The following is a 22,745-nucleotide window of genomic DNA, read 5'->3' as shown; positions in this document are numbered from 1 at the left end:
TGTTATTTTATATACATGTTTTTGAGTTAACTACTTCCACCTTTTGTGTGAGGACTAATTATGGTCCCAATGTTCGAGTCAAGCGTAAGTAATTTTATGTTTATGTCATAGAAAGCAAAACGACAAAAAAGTATAAAATTCGGCTACCGTTTTATGTTGAGATGTCATGAGTTCTGTGAAGCTATACATTTGTTTGTTCTTAGTTTAGTTGAAACAAAATACTAAAATAAGGCTAGGAATTGTATATCATTGTTATAGTAACTATAGGATATACTACTGTACTAAAATTTGTCTTTGGTGTGTTTTTTTATGCAAACTGTCTATGTATTTTTTTTCCATGGCCAAAATGTTTTTTCCTTTTGTAAGATATTAAGGACAATATTTTCTGTGTGGGCCTATACCGCAGTCTTGGCTAACCTCAGCATCTTGTGGTTAGCTCTAGTGACGTGATACCTGCTCCTGCTGACTCCGGTTCTGGTAGCTTTGTGGGGAGAAAATGAGGGGGAACCTCAGTTCAGACATTATATTGTATATATTATTGGTCCTGCAACATTTGATACAGCAACTTCTACTATGGTTAATCAAAGCCATGTATGTGGATATTGAGAACTAGCTAAACATAATAAGACAGTAACAGATGACAACAATTGTGTGGTGGATGACTGATTGCTAAGGTTATACAGATGGATGCCTTTACCTTAGTCATGGGTTGTTGCCTAAAAACTAGGATGTGGAAATCTGTGACACTAAATACCAAATAGAAGATTGCATTAAACAGTTACCCACATCCAGGGGCGTTGCTAGGTCTGCAAAAGATCTGGGGCTAGAGCCCATAGCAGCAGTCACCAACTTGGGGGGTGGACGCCGGCGGTAAGCAATTTTTCACGGGCAAAGGAATGCTGGTGTTGGCGTTTCAATCATCATGGCACCATGGTTGATATGGTGTCAGGGTGATCGAAGCGCATTGTTTCTATTATTACATTGTAATATACAATGAATTGGTTCAACTCATCATAATGCAGAATCAGTGGGAGCCCTGGGCATATCACTTGCCACCGTCACCTGCCACTAGATGTGGATTGTCACTTGCCGCGTCACCTGCCACCATTTGCAGATTGTCACTTGCCACCATTTGCAGAATGTCACGTGCTACCATTTGCAGATTTTTACGTGCCACCATTTTCAGATTGTCACGTGCCACGTCACCTGCCACCATTTGCAGATTGTCACTTGTCATTGTTTGCAGATTATCACATGCCACGTCCCTTGCCACCATTTGCATATTGTCACCTGCCACCATTTGCAGATTGTCACTTGTCATCGTTTGCAGATTGTCACATGCCACGTCCCTTGCCACGATTTGCATATTGTCACTTGCCACTATTTGCAGATTGTCACCTGCCACGTCACTTGCCACCATTTGCAGATTGTTACTTGCCATGCCAGCCAGTGCCACCAAATGTGCATTGTTGCTGCATTGTTGGCAGGCTGGCAGCACTGGTCCATTTAGTGAGGGCAGGAGAGTGGAGATGCGGGGCTGCCAGTGAAAGATGATGTAATCTCTCTGCTCCCTGACGCACCTCTGACATTTAAAACACCTGCGCTGTGAGGGTGGAAGAGCGCTGATGTGTGGCGGCAGTGAGACATGATGTCATCTCTCTGCTCCCCGCCACACATCGCTCCCACATTGAAGTGGGCCGGCTGTGAGGGCGGAAGAGTGGTGACGAGCAGGCGGAGAAAGAGATGATGTCATCTCTACTCGTCTGGCCGTTCGTCTCTCCTCCACCTCCAATGCCGCCGCCGCCACAGGCACGACCCGCTGAGACTAGTGGCTATGAGCTCCACATTCGGGACTCCAGCCTTGATAGCCACAACCTGGCGACGCCTATGCCCACATCCAAAGCAATAAACACATACGGTATAATCCCTACATGTTCACCACTCAATTCCTTCATCAACTAAGAGCATCTCTGAAATTTGCATGCTGTCAAGGCGATGCCACTCTGAATTACAATAAGTCAGTGCTGTCAGGGACTCACCTAAAGATGTCCTTTGCATTATGATGTTATCTGCTAATTGTTTAGATTTAAAATAAGATAAATGAAGATGTGCCGAGTACATATCTTACTATATTTTCCTTCTAATCAGAGGCGTTCCGGGGGGGGGGGGGGCTATAGCTCTGAGTCTCTCACCAAGTGCAGCGGTGCCATCAGCGGCGGATGTCGGTGCCATGCAGGTAACTAACATCTCGCCCGGCATCTAGCAATCAGTGATGTCACATAACCCAAGTGACACAGCGTGAGCCCGAGGCAGTGGTGTCACTGGGGGGGGGGGAGGGGGCAGGGTTGTGTACTGCACCCGGGTGACACCCGTGGGTAGCAGCACCGCTAACACCACTCACTGTCCCACACTCTCAGGTTTCGATGGCTATCTCTCTGAGCAGAGTGGGATGATGCCGCCTCCTCTCTGTTTACATCCACACAGGAGGAGAAACCCGAGTGACACTGCTGTGTACAGTATATCCGTGTTCTGAGGTCTGTACACTTTACTATACAGTATGTAGGTGTACATGTGCAGGGGGGAGGGGGGGCTATGGGAGGGGTACCTATACTGATGGGGTGGTGTCATTACTGATGGGGGTGGTCTATACTGATGGGGGAGGTGGTCTGTACCATGCCCGCAGCCTCTGACATCTCCTGTACCATACACGTATGACTTTCTTTACTTTGCTGCTATGGGCTCTAGCCCCAGATCTTTTTTAGACCTAGCAATGCCCCTGCTTCTAATGAAGACCAGATACTCCCCATAGCCTTAATTTTGGTATGAGCTTATCTCTATTCTGCTGGTGCCTTTGAATGTCCTTGCTTCTGTTTGGATACAATCGAAGATTCTTACTGTACAACCTCACTCCCGTAGCAATAGAAGCCAAGAGAGTATTAAAATTGAACAGCTACAGGCCCATGTTGTAGAGACTACACTAGAAGGACACTTGAATCGCTATTGTTGTTAGTATTGTACTTAAGTGTGCATAGACGTATTGTTCATGTTCCTGCATATTTTTATACTAAAGACTCTTCCACACTTAGGCTGGGTTCACACTATTATGAATTGGATGCGGGTTACCTGCATAGCAGGAGATTAAGACTGGCTTTCTATGGAGTCGGTTCATACATCTCCAGAGCGGCTCCGTGGGAATTGCACTTCCTGTGTGTCTTTTGGTTGGTTCAGGTCCAAATTTAGCCCAAAATTTGTTCTGAAACCAGAGCTTAACCAGTGAATGAAGATGTACAGCACCCAATGCTGTGAGCCGCTCCATGCTCCCCCCGGGCTGCCTCAATGCTGGTGTACAAAGACTGTATTTACACAGCCATTGGCCGCCGCTACACTGTACTATAAGTGCTTCAAATTGGTACAAGTGTGCCGAGTATGCATCCAGCCATCACAGTCACTTCCTTGTCAGATGGAGTGATTTCCACCTGATAGGAGCTTCCGAGTCCCGGCCTGACATGACGTAATTCAAAGGCTGGGAGACGGGATGAAAAGGGAGCGCTGCAGCTGCTGCCGATGCGACCCACAAGGAGGCAGTTAACCAGTGAGCAGAGGCAAATAGCATAAGCTAAGGTACTGTTGTTCAACTGGCTGAAATGGTTAACTTTTTTTTCTTTTTTTAATTTGGTCGGGAAGGGGGGGGGGGGGGTGTTGATTAATTTACAATGTTATTTGTAATATGCAGCGTAGAGGGGGTTAATGTACTGTAACTGAACACTGATAGATTAGTGACCAGTGTCAATTAATGAACTCCTTTGTGCTGCATTAGTGACAGTGGCACCATCAGATTCGGCACTGCGTCGCTTTAACTGACAATTGCGCGGTCGTGCGACGTGGCTCCCAAACAAAATTGACGTCTTTTTTCCCCACAAATAGAGCTTTCTTTTGGTGGTATTTGATCACCTCTGCGGTTTTTATTTTTTGCTATAAACAAAAATAGAGCGACAATTTTGAAAAAAAACACATTATTTTTTACTTTTTGTTATAATAAATATCCCCCAAAAATATATAAAAAACTTTTTTCCCTCAGTTTAGGCCGATACATATTCTTCTACATATTTTTGGTTAAAAAAAATCGCAATAAGCGATTATTGATTGGTTTGCGCAAAAGTTATAACGTTTACAAAATAGGGATAGTTTTATGGCATTTTTATTAATAATTTTTTATTATTATTTTTTTTACTAGTAATGGCGGCGATCAGCGATTTTTATTGTGACTGCGACATTGTGGCAGACACATCGGACATTTTTGAGACATTTTTGGGACCATTGTCATTTATACAGTAATCACTGCTATATAAATGCAGTGATTCCTGTGTAAATGACACTGGCAGTGAAGGGGCTAACCAGTGGGTGGCAGTGTATGGGTTAAGTGTTCCTAGGGGTGTGTTACTAACTGTGGGGGGGTTGGGCTTTCATTTAGTGAACACTAATCTCTGCTCCAATCACATGGAGCAGAGATCATAGTCACTAGTTGCTAGGCAGAATGGAAAAATGCTGTTTACACGGTATTTCCTCCATTCAGCTGTCCCGTGAGACGATCGCGGGTATGCCCACGGCGATCGAGTCCGCGGGACCCGCGACCGGACTCACGGGGGTCCCGACCGGCACGCGAACGCGCCGCTGGCGGTGCGCTCACGATGGCAGGGCAGCATTGAAGATTGGACGTACCTGTACGCCAATATGCCTGCCCGTGCCATTCTGCCGACGTACATCGGCGTGCGCTGGTCGGATATAGGTTAATTAACCCCTTTATGCTCCAGCATACGTGGGTTCATAAACACTGCCACTAATGTATAAGTAATCAGTGGCAGTACATAAACCCCTCCATGCTGCATATTACAAATAGTGAAACGTGACCAAAAACGCTGAATACTTCAATGTCCAAAAGTGCAACAAAAAAATTATGAGTGAAAAGAGTGTCTAATTTGATAGACAAAGAGAAAAAAAATATTATAAATTAAAATAAAATTAAAAGGAAAGTTCCACAGTCCGTATCAAAACATGCACTGAAAGTATCCACTCTGTGTTGTAGATATCTGATAATCCCGTGAGTGAACGGTCATTCCACTGGTGATAGCGTGCAAAGGTGTCCACACACTAGGTGCAATGGCTACCTTACCTTACTGCTGTAAGGTAAACAGCATATATCCCTTTGAGCGGGTAGTTGATGTAAACAGCAATGGGTGGCCCCCTCTAGGTCCTCAATCCCAAACAGTATATACACCCATAGGAAAGAGAAAACTCCAATAGTGAAGTATGTAATGTAATTCAAACTTTATTTTAAAAAGGACTCAGTCCTGGGTACTCACATTTTAGCATAAGACATAAAGGCAAAAACTATACACAAGGCAGCAGCATCAAACGAACGAACAGGTTGTTCGTACTGCGGGCGTCACTTCCGGTATCCTCCTAGTCCAATCCTACGCGTATCGTCACTTGGACATGTGACTTCACCTGATGAAGTCACATGTCCAAGTGACGATACGCGTAGGATTGGACTAGGAGGATACCGGAAGTGACGCCCGCAGTACGAACAACCTGTTCGTTCGTTTGATGCTGCTGCCTTGTGTATAGTTTTTGCCTTTATGTCTTATGCTAAAATGTGAGTACCCAGGACTGAGTCCTTTTTAAAATAAAGTTTGAATTACATTACATACTTCACTATTGGAGTTTTCTCTTTCCTATGGGTGTATATACTGTTTGGGATTGAGGACCTAGAGGGGGCCACCCATTGCTGTTTACATCAACTACCCGCTCAAAGGGATATATGCTGTTTACCTTACAGCAGTAAGGTAAGGTAGCCATTGCACCTAGTGTGTGGACACCTTTGCACGCTATCACCAGTGGAATGACCGTTCACTCACGGGATTATCAGATATCTAAAACACAGAGTGGATACTTTCAGTGCATGTTTTGATACGGACTGTGGAACTTTCCTTTTAATTAAATTTTAATTTATAATATTTTTTTCTCTTTGTCTATCAAATTAGACACTCTTTTCACTCATAATTTTTTTGTTGCACTTTTGGACATTGAAGTATTCAGCGTTTTTGGTCACGTTTCAGATCTTGGTATTACTGAAATCTGTGCACTATGGATTGATACATACTATATATATCATCTGCAATATTTATTTGGCACTTAATGCACTTTATGGTTTTTTATTTAACGCACTTTTTATGCTAGATGGATGCTATGATATTATTATGCGTTTAGGGTTAAGTTTTTTGTAGAAATACTCACTTATAATTATTTTGCACATTGTGTATTGACACTTATATTTATATTTAGTCAGGTTTTATCATCTTGATATAGGAGCGCAACACCATTTTATACACTTAGAGTTTACTTATTCAGGGGAGGGTTTGAACCCCTGTCGGTGTTTTGCTGCAGCCGCAATTTCCCTGTATGTTATTAATTGTTTTACTCATTGTAATTTGCTGTACTTTCCTTTGTTTTATAAATATTGTGGCGCGAGGATAATCTATTCACACTAATATTACAAATAGCATTGTAAATTAACCACTTCAGCTCCGGAAAATTGACACCTCTTTATGACCAGACAATTGCGACACCGTACCCAAATAAAATTGTCAATTTTTTCCCCACACAGAGCTTTCTTTTGGTGGCACTTGATCACCTCTGCGGTTTTTACTTTTTGCGCTATAAGCAAAAAAGTCGCACAATTAAAATTTTTTTTTTTTAAATATTAAAAAAATAAAAAACATTTTACTCTGCTATAAAACATATCCAATAAAAAAAATCTAATTTCATCATAAGTTTAGGCCAATATGTATTCTACATATTTTTGGTAAAAAATAAAATAAAAATCCCAATAAGCATATATTGACTGGTTTGCACCAAAGTTATTGTGTCTACAAACTATGGCATAGTTACATAGTTACTAAGGTTGAATAAAGACACCAGTCCATCCGGTTCAACCTGAGTGAGGTGTCTACAATTGTCCCTATCCCTGTACATTCAACACTCACATCGGTCCCTACCCTCAAGGAGCCTGCATAGATTCATGGCTTTTTTATATTTATATTTTACTAGTAATGGCAGCAATCAGCGATCTTCAGCGGGACTGAGACATTGTAGTGGACAGAACTGACACTTTTGATACTTTTTTGGGAACCAGTGACATGAATACAGTGATCAGTGCTAAAAATATGCACTGACACTGTATAAATGACACTGGCAGGGAAGGGGTTAACATCAGGGGCGATCAAAGGGTTTAGTGTGTCCCTAGGAGGTGCTTTCTTACTGTGTGGGGGGATGAACTCACTGGCTGAACAGAGAGATCCGTGTTCCTGCTTAGCAGGAACACAAGATCTCACTGTTCATGCCTGACAGACAGCAATCTGCCTTGTTTACATCGGCAGACCGCCATCCTGTCTCCCTGGGGAGCTTTTGCGGGTGGCCCTTGATTAGTGCCCCCCACTGGCTATTGCACAGAATGACATACTTGTACAGTACATTGTTTCACACAATAGAGCCGACCCCCTGCAGTATATGTACTGCAGCTGGTCGGCAAGTGGTTATACCAGTAAATTTCACTGTTATATACACAACCATATTTTCTGAATTAAATCTATTCATTCAGTGTTTACTGTTGTCATTAGTTGTGATTGACCCTGTCTGTACCATGGTCAGAGTGATCACAATCACACAGATCAACACAATAGTATACAATGAATGGACGTCATCCATTGTGTACAATTGTCATGTAATCTGCTGTGACTGGTCCCAGTGGCCCGGTACACTGATCCGTCAGACAGACAGTCAGATCATGCTACAGATAGACAGATCGTGCACCTGTGGGGTGCACGTGAGGCAAGTTCTGGGGAGGTGGGGGTTGGGAGAAGGCCGATAAAAGGGAGAGTGGGAAGGGGGCCAAGTAGCTGCACCATGGGCCTCTAGGTTGTACCTACCCCCTGGGCCAAAAGCTGCCAGTCCTCCCCTGCAAATGGACAAACTCTGCAACTGCAAAAAAGATAGAAATGAGCAGCTATAAGAGACTGTTAATTAGTTTTTTTTTTTTTTTGATCTGTTTACAGTACTTAAAATAGTTTGAGGTTAATTTTTACATTCATATTGCTTATACAGATCATTTGTTTCACAGTCTAGTGGCTGCAAGTATGGCAGATGTTATATTCAGCATTCAAAGACCTTTTTATGTAATTTTTATTTATGACAAATAAAAATGAAAGATAATGAGGATAAAGATAATGAACTTTGTGATCAACATTACTGTGAGGCAGAAATCAATTATACAGATTAGTACAAGCAGCAGTAGGTTGTGAACATCTTTCCAGTGCAATGCTGACCTTTCCCATAAGTGAATAAACTACCACCTAGCTGGTATAGAGGCTGCCTAGGCTTGTAGAGGTGTGTTAAGGCACATATGTATTGCCTCTTGGAGTGAGTAACGATTCCGGGTCCAATATAAGCCCAATCCTGCATGTTCTCAGTGGAGAGAGAGGGTTCGGTGAACCTCCATCTGACCCTCTCTGGCCATTATCTAGCCCACGGACAAGCAGGAGAAAGGTGTTTCACCATTATGGGCCCCTTCTCCATCACTGAGAGGAGAATGAGCGTCAACCTTTATAAAAAGTGAACCTAGTGGTAGTGAAGTAACTAATTTCCATCAGGTAATATGGTCTAGGCAGACAGTGGATCCAAAATATAACATAAAAACCCAAAAATAAAAAAACCATGACAAATGAGAGAAAAAAAGGGGAAAGAAAGAGAAGGAGAAGCCCTCTCTTCCAGGAATGTACCTATGTTCCTGAAAAAAATGCAGGCAATTGCTCACAACTGACAATCAGCTTTGCAAAAGAGTAAAGTATTTAGAGTGGTGGTCCTGACAGGTCTGGGGTCTCTATCTTAAAGCGGAGTTCCAATCTCGAAGCCCACCAGCAGATATGGTGCATGCTGAGCTACCAGGATGCACCACCCGTTCCCACTCATGCGCATTATGTACTGAGCGCAACGCCGTTAGCTTCCAACAGTGCCATCACAACGGGAGGCGGTGCCAGAAGTGCCGCCCTGTTGTGATGGCAACGAAGATAAAAACTTCCAAGAGGTGCTAGTGTCATCGTGTCACTTCCGGTTTTGGAAGGTGGCTAGCCATACTGACTCCTGAGAAGATTGATTCATAGCTCCCAGGAGACAGCGCGCCGCCAGATATGACGGCGATACCCGCGGGTGGCTGACACAGGAAACGCCACATAAATAAAACCTAAAAAAGGTAACCCTTAGGGAAGAAAAATGCAATTTGACAATGTATGTTATGCCAGCTTGGTAATAAGGTGAATTTCTGAAATTGTGTAACTCCGCTTTAAGAGGTTGAACTATGCTGACCAAGACATCCCTTAAGGGAGGGCTCAGTAAGCTCCAGTAAGGCGATAGCCAGGCTAGAACAAATATACCCTAGGTCAGAGGCATGTTTTTAGCCAAAGGGCTCAAGTATTGTTGAATCATTCCCTAGTGCCATTGCAAGTTGCCACCCATTCCTCCGTTTCCCTAATCTCCTTCACCTTCTGGGTCCATTCCTCTCAACTAGGCACATGAGTCTGCTTCCAGTAGACAGGGAGCAGGCATTTAGCTGCAGTCAGGAAGTGCGGCAAGGCGCTCTTCCAACATCCAACATTGGCTGACAGGTGTAGAAGGAATATGGAAGAGAAAGTGCAAAGGAGAGAAAGGGATGTCAATGCCCAGTATGTCCTTTTATCTGCGTTTTAATTTACCCACAGAAGGGTCTGACTCTCGGGCATTCCCTCCATAGGTGTAATATAGCGCAGCTACATTTTGCTTTTTCTTTGTATTCTCGGTGTGTATCACAGTTTAGTAGCCGCTGCTTGTGCAGTTTTCATTTTATATATTTTTTTGCTAGGACCGCAGTATTTTTTTCTTTTTTCTTTTCAATGGGTGTAATAATGTACCACGGTGGCCAAAACCTGTCCAGCAGTGATGGGATATGTAAGAGTAGATTCGGGACAGGACAGCCAGTGCCCTGCACCAGTGTGTTAGTATCTTGTAATTGGTTTCTTGCGTTCTGGACTCAATGGAGCTGGAATGTTTTAGCTGATACAGGTGAGCCAGCTGTGCCTCGGAAACCTCTGTCCCTAGGTCCAGTGGCGGAATTATAGGGGTCGCCAAGATCGCCATGGCGACCGGGCCCCTTGCTGCAGGGGGCCTTTGAGGGCCCCCTGTACTCTTCGATAGGAGGGGAGGCTGACAGGAGCTCCCCGATCATCAGCCGAACTGAAATCGGCACTGTGCAGGGAGCTCCGTCCTCACATTAGCCTAAGTAAAAGCACAGTGTGTGCTCTTTGTCTCCCCCTAGAGTGCAGTACCCGGCAGGAAAAGCAAAGGTAAATGTCTGCCGTTTTTTTTTTTTTTTTTATAATTCTATCTACTGTATTTGTCTTTATATGTGTGTGAGCATGCTTGTATGTGTGTGTGTGAGCATACTTGTATGTGTGTGTGTGTGTGAGCATGCTTGTATGTGTGTGTGTGAGCATGCTTGTATGTGTGTGTGTGAGCATGCATGTATGTGTGCGTGTGAGCATGCATGTATATGTGTGTGCGTGTGAGTAGGGGCGGACTGACAACTCATGGGGCCCCCGGGCAATAGGAGATCATGGGGCCCCCCCTGTGTCCCAGCCACACTGCCCACATTACATACATTGGTCTCTACCCCCTTTAGCTGCAGAGGCAGCAGCTGAGGATGTACACATGCTGCGGCAGGAATTATACCCCCTGTTGCTTTTGGTGGATGATCATGACCCAATCAAGTGAATAGGGCCACTCTGCAAACACCCAGCAACAATGTGTAATGCACGCAGTAGCATCATGCTAGTGTGAGATCCAAGGGGTTAAAGCAGGTTAACCCCTCCTTATAGCCTGCTTTAGCCACTTGGTCGCTCTACTGGATAAGGTTGCACAACCTTTGCAGAGCAAGCCCCATGCCAAGCGTGACAGGGTGTATAATTTCTGCTGAGGCTGCAACATGTGTAAACCCCTGGACCCCTAGGATGGAAGCAGAGAGGGATCCCTGGGATGGGGGCCAGAGGGGGATCCCTGGGATGGGGACAGAGGGGGATCCCTGGGATGGGGACAGAGGGGGATCCCTGGGATGGGGGCAGAGGGGGATTCCTGGGATGGGGGAAGAGAGCTGCAGACATGATAAAAGACAAGAGATGGTCAGATGCTGCGGACATGATACAGGAGGTGGACAAAGGCTTCAGACATGATACAGGAGGTGGACAGAGGTTACGGACATACTGCAGGAGGTGGACAGAGGTTGCGGACATACTGCAGGAGGTGGACAGAGGTTACGGACATACTGCAGGAGGTGGACAGAGGTTGCGGACATACTGCAGGAGGTGGACAGAGGTTGCGGACATACTGCAGGAGGTGGACAGAGGCTGCGAACATCATGCAGGAGGTGGACAGAGACTGCGGACATACTGCAGGAGGTGGACAGAGGCTACGGACATACTGCAGGAGGTGGACAGAGGTTGTGGACATATTGCAGGAGGGGGACAGAGGTTGCGGACATACTGCAGGAGGGGGACAGAGGTTGCAGACATACTCCAGGAGGGGGACAGAGGTTGAAGACATGATAGTGTCCTCCTCACAGTAGCCTCCTCCTCTGTCCACCATCACTACTTCTCCACATGATCAGTGTGCTGTGTCCTCCTCCTGTGCCCCTTTCACCTCTCCACAGGTCAGAGAAGCACTGTGCTGCCCTGACCAGTGGAGAGGTGAAAGGGGCACAGGAGGAAGACACAGCACTGATGATGTGGAGAAGTAATATGATAGTTGACAGAACACATTAGTCTCTGTCCCTCCCCTGCATGCCACAGCTTCACCCTCCGCCACCTCCGGGCTCCCAGCGATGTCCTCCGCTCTCACTCACAGAGTTTACCCACAGTTTTACTCTCCTCTTCCCTCCTCAGTACTCACCCCTGCTCGGCTCCTCTGCCAGTGTCCCGATCGTCTATTCGAAAATGGCGCTGGGAGGCTCCATTACGTTACTGCGCATGCGCCGCCCAGCCGAGCGCGTACGAACTTTCCCGAGCCCGGTCGGCTTTGGAACAGCGCATGCGCCATTCCATGGTCGGCTCGCGGCCATCTTTTTTGCGGGCACCGATGCCCATAATAGATTTTAATGGCCAGCTCCAAAAAGGGGTTAACTCTACGGGCGGTTACAAACACCGTGGGGCCCCCTGCTGGACACCGGGCCCTCAGTCCGCGCCCGACTGCCCTAATGGTCAGTCCGCCCCTGCGTGTGAGCATGCTTGTATGTGTGCGTGTGAGCATGCATGTATGTGTGCGTGTGAGCATGCATGTATGTGTGCGTGTGAGCATGCTTGTATGTGTGAGCATGCATGTATGTGTGCGTGTGAGCATGCATGTATGTGTGCGTGTGAGCATGCATGTATGTGTGTGTGTGAGCATGCTTGTATGTGTGTGTGTGAGCATGCTTGTATGTGTGTGTGTGAGCATGCATGTATGTGTGTGTGTGTGTGTGAGCAGTGAACATGCATGTATGTGTGCGTGTGTGTGCATGCTTGTATGTGTGTGTGCATGCTTGTATGTGTGTGTGTGTGAGCATGTATGTGTGTGTGTGCATGCTTGTATGTGTGTGTGGGAGCATGCTTGTATGTGTGTGTGCATGCTTGTATGTGTGCGTGAGCATGTGTGTGTGTGTGTGTGTGTGTGTGAGAGAGAGCGTGTGTGTGTGTGTGTGTGTGAGAGAGCATGCTTGTATGTGTGTGTGTGTGAGCATGCGTGTATGTGTGTGTGTGAGCATGCTTGTATGTGTGTGTAAGCATGCTTGCATGTGTGTGAGCATGTTTGTATGTGTGTGTGTGAGCATGCATGTATGTGTGCGTGTGAGCATGCTTGTATGTGTGTGTGTGAGCATGCATGTATGTGTGCGTGTGAGCATGCATGTATGTGTGTGTGAGCATGCTTGTATGTGTGAGCATGCATGTATGTGTGTGAGCAGTGAGCATGCATGTATGTGTGTGTGTGTGTGTGTGTGCATGCTTGTATGTGTGTGTGTGTGTGCATGCTTGTATGTGTGTGTGTGTGCATGCTTGTATGTGTGTGTGTGAGCATGCTTGTATGTGTGTGTGTGAGCATGTATGTGTGTGTGTGAGCATGTATGTGTGTGTGTGTGTGTGTGTGTGCATGCTTGTATGTGTGCGTGAGCATGCATGTATGTGTGTGTGAGCATGCATGTATGTGTGTGTGTGTGTGTGTGAGAGCATGCTTGTATGTCTGTGTGTGTGTGTGTGTGAGCGTGTTCATATATGTATGTGTGCAAGTATATGAGTGTGCATGTATGTATGTATGTATGTGAATGTGCATGTGTTTATCAGTGGCGGAGCATCCAAAAGGGTGCACAGGTACTGCCCCCTCTCTCCAGCCACCCCCTCTATGACCAATGGATAAATTCATGCATAGCATAGCATGAATCTATCCATGGCCACCGCTGCCACCCCCATATTTAGGTGTCTGGTCCCTTTTGGGGTGCCGGACGCCTGAATTACAGCAGCGGGGGGTGTTTTTGCAGCACCTGATTAGAGCCATAGTCTCTAATAGGCTTCAAAATAGGTGAACTGCGAGCGCCATGCTTGACGCTCACAGTCCACCCAGGTGTGTTAGAAAAGTGAATTAATATTCACTTTCCTAACACTGAACCGCCTCTCCACCAATCAGGTGTGCGGGTCTGTTACCCGTCACCTGATAGGCGTCCAATAGCTGCGCCTATCATTTCAGCCAATCAGGAGGAGAGGACGGGAGATGAGGATGGCAGGAGATGCATGGAGGACCCCGCTCATGGCCGTTACTTGCTGCCCCACCAAGACAGGGTAAGTGGCAGGCAGACAGCGAGCGGGCGGTGGGGATTCACAGTGGCAGCATTTGATGGACACACCAACAGCATTTGATGTGCACAGTGGCGCCATTTGATGGCCACAGTGGCAGAGCTTGATGGGCACAGTGGCAGAGCTTGATGGGCACAGTGGCAGCATTTGATGGGCACACTGGTGGCATATGATGGCACAGCGGCAGAGTTTGATGGGCACAGTGATGACATTTGATGGCACAGTGATGGCGTTTGATGGTACAGTGGCTGTAATTTATGTTTTTTTCAGAATTTTTCAGTTTGCTTGCGCCCCCCTAAAAATTTTGAGCACCAGCTGCCACTGGTTTATATGTGTGTGCATATGTGAATTTTCCTCCTGCAGCCGCTGAATGCCTGTGGGTTGGAGAGGAGGAGAAGCGGGGGGAAATGGAGAAATCGGTTCCTTTATAGGGCAGCCACCCACTTGGGACCGGGCCCTGGTGTTCCACCATCGGGCTCGGAGAAAAGAGCCCTGTACGGAGGTGGTGGGGGGGGCCCTCCATGGTTTCTTACATCGGGGCCCTGAAGGTTCTAGTTACGCGACTGCCTAGGTCCCATCAGTGGGGCCCCCATTGCCCCGGGCGCAACATTTGGAGGGGCGCAGTGACAAATGGCAGATTAGTCTAGGAGACTGTGAGCTGTTCGCTATGATTAAAAAGAAGTTTTGGTGCGCCGCGGTTCCGGCTTAGGCTCCTGCGCCGCGGTAATACTGACACGGCAGTGAGCGAGTGACTGTACAGTGAAGACGATGATGGCAGGGAATGTGATTGTGCAGCGTGCAGAGAGTTTGGGGAATTTAGGGCAGCCGAGTCATCCTCAGTCTCCATTACACGTGACTCCAGGATCCCCACTCGCTCTGCCCATTCTTAGCCCACCCCACAGCCTGGACTTCCGCCGGCACTTTTCCTGAGTGATGAGTCTGACTCCTGCTTTCCACTGTGCTGCTACGGGGCCCCGGCACTCTGACTCTGCACTGACCACCCCAGGACTGTCTGGAGGAAACCCATGCCAGGATGAAGAGGATGCAGTATCCACATAGACAGAAGCCCCGACCCCTCCTCACCATCAGTATGCATGGACACAGGACACTGAGTACTCGCTCTGTATTGCATGGTGGCAGCCGAGCCGAGGACGGGGAGCTGAGGGGAAGAGAACTTTGTATTTGGGGGAGATGTACACAGATGTAACCTCTCAACCCTGCACACAGTGCACCCCCTCAACCCTGCACACAGCACACCCCCTTAACCCCGCACCCCCTCAACCCTGCACGCCACACACAGTGCACCCCCTTAACCTTGCACACAGTGCAATCCTGCACACGGCGCACCCCCTCAACCCTTCACGCCACACATAGCGCACTCTCCTCAACCCTGTACGCTGTACATAGCGCACCCCTCAACCCTGCACCCCACACACAATGTACCCCCCTCAACCCTGCATGCTATACACAGAGCACCCCCTCAACCCTGCACACAGTGCACTCCCTCAACCCTGCACGCCACACACAGCGTACCCCACTCAACCCTGCAAGCCGCACACAGTGCATCCCACTCTTTAATGCCTCAGGGTCCCTGTGACGCTTATGGCAGAGTTTCACCTTCTGAAGGGCATCCATAACTTTCTGAAAGTCGGCCTGTCACACTCTCTTACACCTGGCCCCTTGCGAGATCAGCTCACCTCGTCTCACTGCCTTGTGTCCCTTGTCTCATCCCTTCACCCACATCACCAGTAGAATTTTCTCTAAAGTAGTGTGTTAAGGTATCAGAAATCCCTGGCACCACTGCAGGGTTATCCAAGAGGTTCTCATTTAGTCGCCAAGACCATATACGCTGGGTGCCATGTGGTAGAGTAAAAGTGGCAGACACTGGCGCATGGTCTGAGATAGTAATATTTTCTACCTATGCTGCCTGCAGTAGCTCCAGGGTAAACTGGTCCACAAAGAGGAGATCTATGCGGGTGTATACATCATGTAGTTTGGAATTCTAGCTGTAGTCCCTAGCCGAAATAGTACCCTCCAGCTATTGAACAGGAGCTGGGATTGGAGGGTTTTTCTAAAATGTTTGAAGAATGCATATGAATGAGTCAAGCAGATGTAGGGTGTGTCAAGCAAGGGATCTGGGCTGACATTTAAATTCGCCCCCTAAGATCAGATGGCCCTCTCTAAATTCAGTCAGCTGCTCCAAAGTGGCATCCAGAAAGGCAATCTGATTAGAGTTAGGGGCATATATACGTTTGCAAAAGTATATAACGTCTCAGCTATTTTCCCTTTCAGGAAGACAAACCTGCCCAATGGATCTGAAATATGTTCTATAGTTTGAAAGGGGCATGATTTGTGGATAGCTATGGCCGTACCCTTTGCCTTAGGGACCATAGAGAAGCTCAGAAACCATTGGTTAAATAAGTGGGTGGGTATTTTTGGTGTAGACTGGGAGGTAAAATGTTCCTCCTGCAGAAACAGTACCTAAGCCCCTTCCTTTTTCAATTCTAACCACAGCTTTCTTCATTTGTGTGGGGAGCAGAGACCCCTAACATTGTAAGATATTGTCTTAACAGATGCCATGAAGGCCCAGGCATACCGTCAGACCGGAGGAGCACCACTGATCATGACGATGTGAGTGATGTGATGGGTAACAGAGAAAAACAGACAATACATTAACATCTAAAATCGGAGCAATTGAACAAAGTAGAAGATACAACCTATCAAAGCAGGTGAAATCTGACCAGGCTGCTATAAGATTAGTCATCAAGCCAGGCACGGACAAAGGGGGTTATTTAGTAAAGGCAAATCCACTTTGCACTGCAAGTGAACTTGAAAGTGCACTTGGAAGTAAAGTCACTGTAGATCTGAGGGGGATATACAAGGAAAATAAAAACAGCATTTTAGCTTGCACATGATTGGATAAAATCAGCAGAGCTTCCACTCATTCCAGATCTACCTCTTAGATTTAGAGCGACTGCACTTCCAAGTGCACTTGCAGTGCAAAGTGGATTTACCTTTCATAAAAAAAAAACAATGAGTCATGTCCATTATAAATATTTAAAACATTTCCCATTTTTCATTTGCATTTGGAGCCTGGTCCTTTTAGATCTCCTATGGTTGTGCACAGTCTCCCCGCCATTTTCTCTGGTTGGGCTAATGGGGTCTCTGTGTTACGCCCATTGGTGGAGGTGGGTATTCACCTTTGAAGCCATAACATATGTACATATATAGACACACACACACACACACCACTTTTTGTAAAATATTTTATTATATCAGTTCATGGAACAACACTGAATAAATGACACTTTGCTACAATTAAAAGGAGTGAGTGTACAGCTTGTATAACTGTAAATTTGCTGTCCCCTTAAAATAACTCAACACACAGCCATTGAGACATACATGCAGAGGGGTCGGAAGGGGAGGAGCTTTTGCATATAGCCTCTGCCCCACCATCCACCCAAGCTGAAGCCGAAGCTACAGGTGTGACGGAGGAGCTAGCCGATGGAAGCCGCCTACACTACCCATGTCCTCTCGCAGGGTTTAGTTGCCTGAGCCGCTAGCTGGCACAGTGCTTCCCCCCCTCTTCTCCCTCACAGTCTGCCGCCTGTTGCTGTGCCATGTATGGAGGGGAGTGATGGGGATGTAGATGGCCGGAGCGCGGTGGAGGACACTGCCCTATAGAAGCCGGCAGAGCAGTATTCGTTGCTTCAGAGAGAAAACTGGAGAATATGGACACAGGCACAGATCTGAAAGGGACATGGAAGCTGGACTGATGCCTTCCTCCTTCTCCCTATTATCGGCTGTGAGGATGTGTTAATGTAAAACCAAAACACCAACACACAGATAATATAGTGTGTAATTTATCTGACTAGAACTATATGAGAAAACTGCTGCTGACACATGACTATTTGCTTACCGCTTAGCTGGCTGCCTGTGTTTTTTTTTTTTCCCTCTCTGCAAGCTACTGCTGTTTTTTTCTTACTGCCTACTGTGGTTGAGCACCTTTGTTTACTGGACTTTAATAAAAAGCCTACAGGGCGCCATAAATGACTGTTACTAAGCGCTAGTGATTGATCTGGATTCTCTCTTACAAAATTATTGCTGCCGTTATTCCCAGTCAGATAAGAGACTTCACTTTCTGGAATTATCTATGGGCTCTTAATGACTATCAATATCTGCTGGAGCTTGCTGTTTGATATAGAGGAGGGCTGGGGAGTATCCTGATAAATATAACAGTCTAAATGACTGCCTCATGACCACTACTAAACACTACTGAGCGACTTGATTTTCTTCTTGCAAACTGTTGCCTCTGCTATTACCTTTTTACCTATTGCTTAGTGCCTGTTGCCTCTTAGACACAAGTGTCTTCACCTGTATAGGGAAGGATCTGTGTACTAGAACCCCCAGAAAGGGGGAAGGGGAAAGAAGAAAGGAGCAAACTTTTTTTTTGCATGCGAATCTGCAAGGGCTGATAGTCTAACTGGCCCTGTGGTCTTTTTTTTCTTTTTTCTCTCCCTCATATGTGTTAGGCTATGTTTAGTCAGAAGTTAAATGCTTTCATCTCTCTGTAAAATACTCTGGCCTCCTGAAGAGGTAAAAGCCGCTAAGGGACCTGGCTTGTCTGGGGGACTGCTGAATTCATCTCAGTCTATTATAGATAAAGTGTTCCTAAACAACTGGAAACCCTAATGGAAACTCTTATGGCCACCTAATGATAGCTAGATCCAGCAATAGCTGAGGAGTACTTTGGGCAACTATTGGGAACACCAACAGCCGATATATGCTGTGACTCTTTGGCAACTCTCCCTCTCTTAACTAAAGGCTTTGCTGGCTGTTATCAACCAACCCTATTTCTGTCATCACCAGTCACCAGCTAACAGCCTCTATTGTGTACTAAGTGGGTATAAATATAAATATGATATAATATATAAAAGAAGCCTGGTGGGAGTAATGTGTACTGTTATTGTCTATGTTATTGTCTATGACTAATCATTGCCACATATTGCACCAAGGGTAAAAGTCATTGATAGACACTGAGTCTCTTTACTTCCCGCTATAGCGTGGAGGACTGCAGAAGCATCATGCCGCGTACACACAATCAGACTATCCGGTGGACTTGGTGGTCTGCCGGACAATCCACCTGTGTGTGGGCTTCGGGTGACTTTTTTTTCCCCAAAAGTCCAGTGGACTTAGAAAGTAGTTTTGACTCAAAAATTGTCCGCTGGACTGTGAGTCCAGTGGACAATCCGGCCGTCTGTGTGCTAGTCCGCTGGACTTTTAAAATGAATGAACTTTCCTGCACACGGAGAAAAGTACGTTCATTTTGTATGCGGCTCCAGGTAGCCAGGACTAGCGAAGGAGGTCAATGTCGCAGTCTTCGGCAGCGAGATTGACACTTCACTGGCCCCGTGGAAGCCCTACGCCGAAAAAACGACGTGGGGGTCCCCCCCAAGGTCCATATAAGACCCTTATCCAAGCACGCAACCCGGCCGGTCAGGAAAGGGGGTGGGGATGAGCGAGCGCCCCCCTCCTGAGCCGTACCAGGCCGCGTGCCCTCAACATCGGTGGGTGCTTTGGGGAAGAGGGGCCCCCACCCCAAAGCACCTTGTCCCCACGTTGATGAGGACAAGGGCCTCTTCAACGGAAGAAGACCCCCGGAGCTGTGCAATAAATTATTTTAAAACCTTGTGTTGTGTTTTATTTACATTTTTCACCATGTGAATGGATAGGGGTACATTGTACCCCATGCTCATTCACATAGGGTGGGGGGGCCGGGATCTGGAGGCCCCCTTATTAAAGGGGGCTCCCAGATTCCGATAAGCCCCCCGCCCACAGACCCCGACATCCAACGGCCAGGGTTGTCGGGAAGAGGCCCTTGTCCTCATCAACGTGGGGACAAGGTGCTTTGGGGTGGGGGGCCGCCCCCTTCCCCAAAGCACCCCTCCATGTTGCGGGCACGTGGCCTAGTACGGCTCGGGGGGGGGAGGGCGATCACTCGTCCCCACCCCCTTTCCTGACCGGCCGGGTTGCATGCTCAGATAAGGGTCTTATATGGACCTTGGGGGGACCCCCACACTGTTTTTTCGGTGTAGGGCTTCCCCTTTAAGTCCATACCAGGCAACGGGGCCAGCGACATGTCAATATTGACTTCCTTCTATATTCCCGGCTATCTGGAGCCACGTTCAAAATGAGCGGACTTTCCTCCGTGTGTGGGCAAGTCCGTTCATTTTAAAAGTACAGCGGACCCCTGCCAAAAGTCCGATTGTGTGTGGGCAGGTCCACTCGTTCGGAAATTCCGGCGGACTTTCCGGCGGTTTGTATGCCAGACTAAGTCCGCCAGATAGTCTGCTCGTGTGTATGCGGCATCAGTGGTTATTAGAGACTCTTTAACAACGTAAGGGCTCACGGCCAACATATATGAATAAACTCCTCTCATTGGTAGTCGCTTAGTGCAGAGGCCTAAGTGGAGAAATCCTAAACCCCCATTGTTGTGGAAATGCTTATGGCAGAATCCAATACAATGAGGGGGAAACCAAGTAAAACAGGAAAAGGGGGACCAACAGCTGCTAGCCCAGAGGGTATCCAGCGATATATGTTGGCAAGGACAAGCTTGGTTGAAAATGGGCACAGTACCTCTAGGCAGGCAACCACAGTAAGGGCTGGGACCAGTAAGCCTAAAGTGACAGCTGAAGAAGCTAAAGTAGTGAAAACCAACGATACGTGTGTTTCATGATCAAGAAATGTGGGAGACAGCCCCCCAGGAAGCGCTAAGGCACATAAAAATAGGGATCAGAAGAAGAGAGGAGGGGCGTCCCCTGAAACTGAAGAGGACCCAGGACCATATTTGGCCCAAGTAAACCAAATAAGAGAGATGTTGACTGAGACGCTATCTAAAGTCAAGATATCATTGAAAGCGGATATAGCGGCAGTAAGAGCTGATATTGGGCAGGTCCTTGGGCGAGTAGAAGAAATAGAGGAGAGAATGAATAACTATGATCAAAAATTACTGGAAATAAAAGAAAAAATGGAATCTATTCAAAAAATAAACAGATCGTGCTTATATAAAATCGAGGACTGGGAAAACCGGAGCCAGAGAAAAAAAATCTGAGGAATAGCAGAGAAACACAAAAACGATGAATTGAAGTGATGCAGGACCTGTTCAGTCCCATACTAGGGAGAGAGGAAGCCATTAAAATTGGACATCCAATTGGAGTCCATAGGATCACAAGATACCAACCCCAGGGAGACGAAAATCCAAGAGATGCAATAGTATGGTTTCATTATTATGAAGAGAAAGCTAAAATTATGGAAAATATACGCAAGATGGCCAGAATTACGTATGAAGGTATTGAACTACAGGTATTCTCAGACCTATCACGAGAAACGCTGGCAAGAAAAAGGCTCCTCAAGCCATTAACAGAACAAATGAGGACATTAAATGTGTCATATCACTGGGAATTTCCAGCTTGCCTCAAGGGCAAAAGGGAAGTTATTTTTTTTTTGGTCTCTCTCGCGCTCCCTTTTTCTTACCCTCTATCCTGCCTCTCTCCTGGTGGGGACATTGGGATCCCCGTGAGGGAAGGGGGGGATAGATATTCCCAAGGTGATTTATGACTACACTGAATTTAGTATCATATAATGTAAGAGGTACCCCAAAGAAAAAGTTTATAGTAAATAAGGAATTATAGTATTATGGGGTGAGCGTGGCTTGCCTCCAGGAGACACAGATCTCACATGCCTCGGGAAGTAGGTTATCTTATCTTCGCTGCACTTTCCTACATGGTTCTATGGGGACTCTAAATCAAGCCACGCACGGGGTGAAGCAATAGGTTTTGATAGAAATACATTGTTTGTAATGAAGGAGCAGTTAGCCGACCCAGATGGGAGATTTCTCTTTATAAAGGGGAAATTGTTTAACATGGAGTGTACTATCGCAAATATTTACTCTCCAAATGGAGACCCAGATAGGTTCCAGAGGAAAACCTTAGAAAAGCTGCGGGAGACCTCAATATGTGTATAGATCCATGAGTAGATACAACGGGAGGACTGCTCCATTGGTCAGCTCAGAGACAGAATAGAGTAAAGAAGCTACTATTAGAGCATCAACTCATAAATGCCTGGAGAATCAGGTATCTGGGAACCCGGGACTACGCGATTTACTCAGCAGCGCATGGGACATTCTCTAGAATACACTATGTACTGATAGAACATCAATTTCTCCCTTCACTTAAAGAAACGGAAATAAAAACTCTCTGACCATTCCCCAGTAATAGAAAGAACCCTCCTATGGGTGGAATGTGGAAATTTAATGATTCTCTGATTCAAGACCCAGAGGTGAATAGAAAGATAGAACAGAAGCTGGAGGAATTTTTTCTTATAAATGATACATCAGATATTTCTAAGGAAAACCATAAAGTGTATATAAGGGGTATCCAAATAAGTATTGGGTCAGGGAAAAAAGATCAAAAATCTTTGCAGAGAATTACATGAATTAGAACAGATGAGACCCAAAGGGATCCCAGAGAGAGTAGATTTAAAAAACAAAAAAAGGAAGGACTGTCAGAATTAATAGAGCAGGAGACGAAGCGGGCCTTCCATATAATAGACAAAGAGAGATAACAGTGGGGAAACAAACCTGGGAAATGGTTAACGAGGGCAGTAAAAGAAAAAACGGAAAAAAAAAACGCATCGTTTATAGCTAAAATTTGAAATATGAAAGGAGAAATCATGCACTCATCTCCTGAAATAGCAGGGGTTTTCCATTATTATTATAGCCAGTTGTAT

Source organism: Lithobates pipiens, unplaced genomic scaffold, assembly GCF_037356315.1.
Source record: "Lithobates pipiens isolate NorthernLeopardFrog02 unplaced genomic scaffold, aLitPip1_a1.2 Scaffold_16, whole genome shotgun sequence".
Lineage (NCBI taxonomy): Eukaryota > Metazoa > Chordata > Amphibia > Anura > Ranidae > Lithobates > Lithobates pipiens.
Note: the sequence above shows the minus strand (reverse complement) of the source record.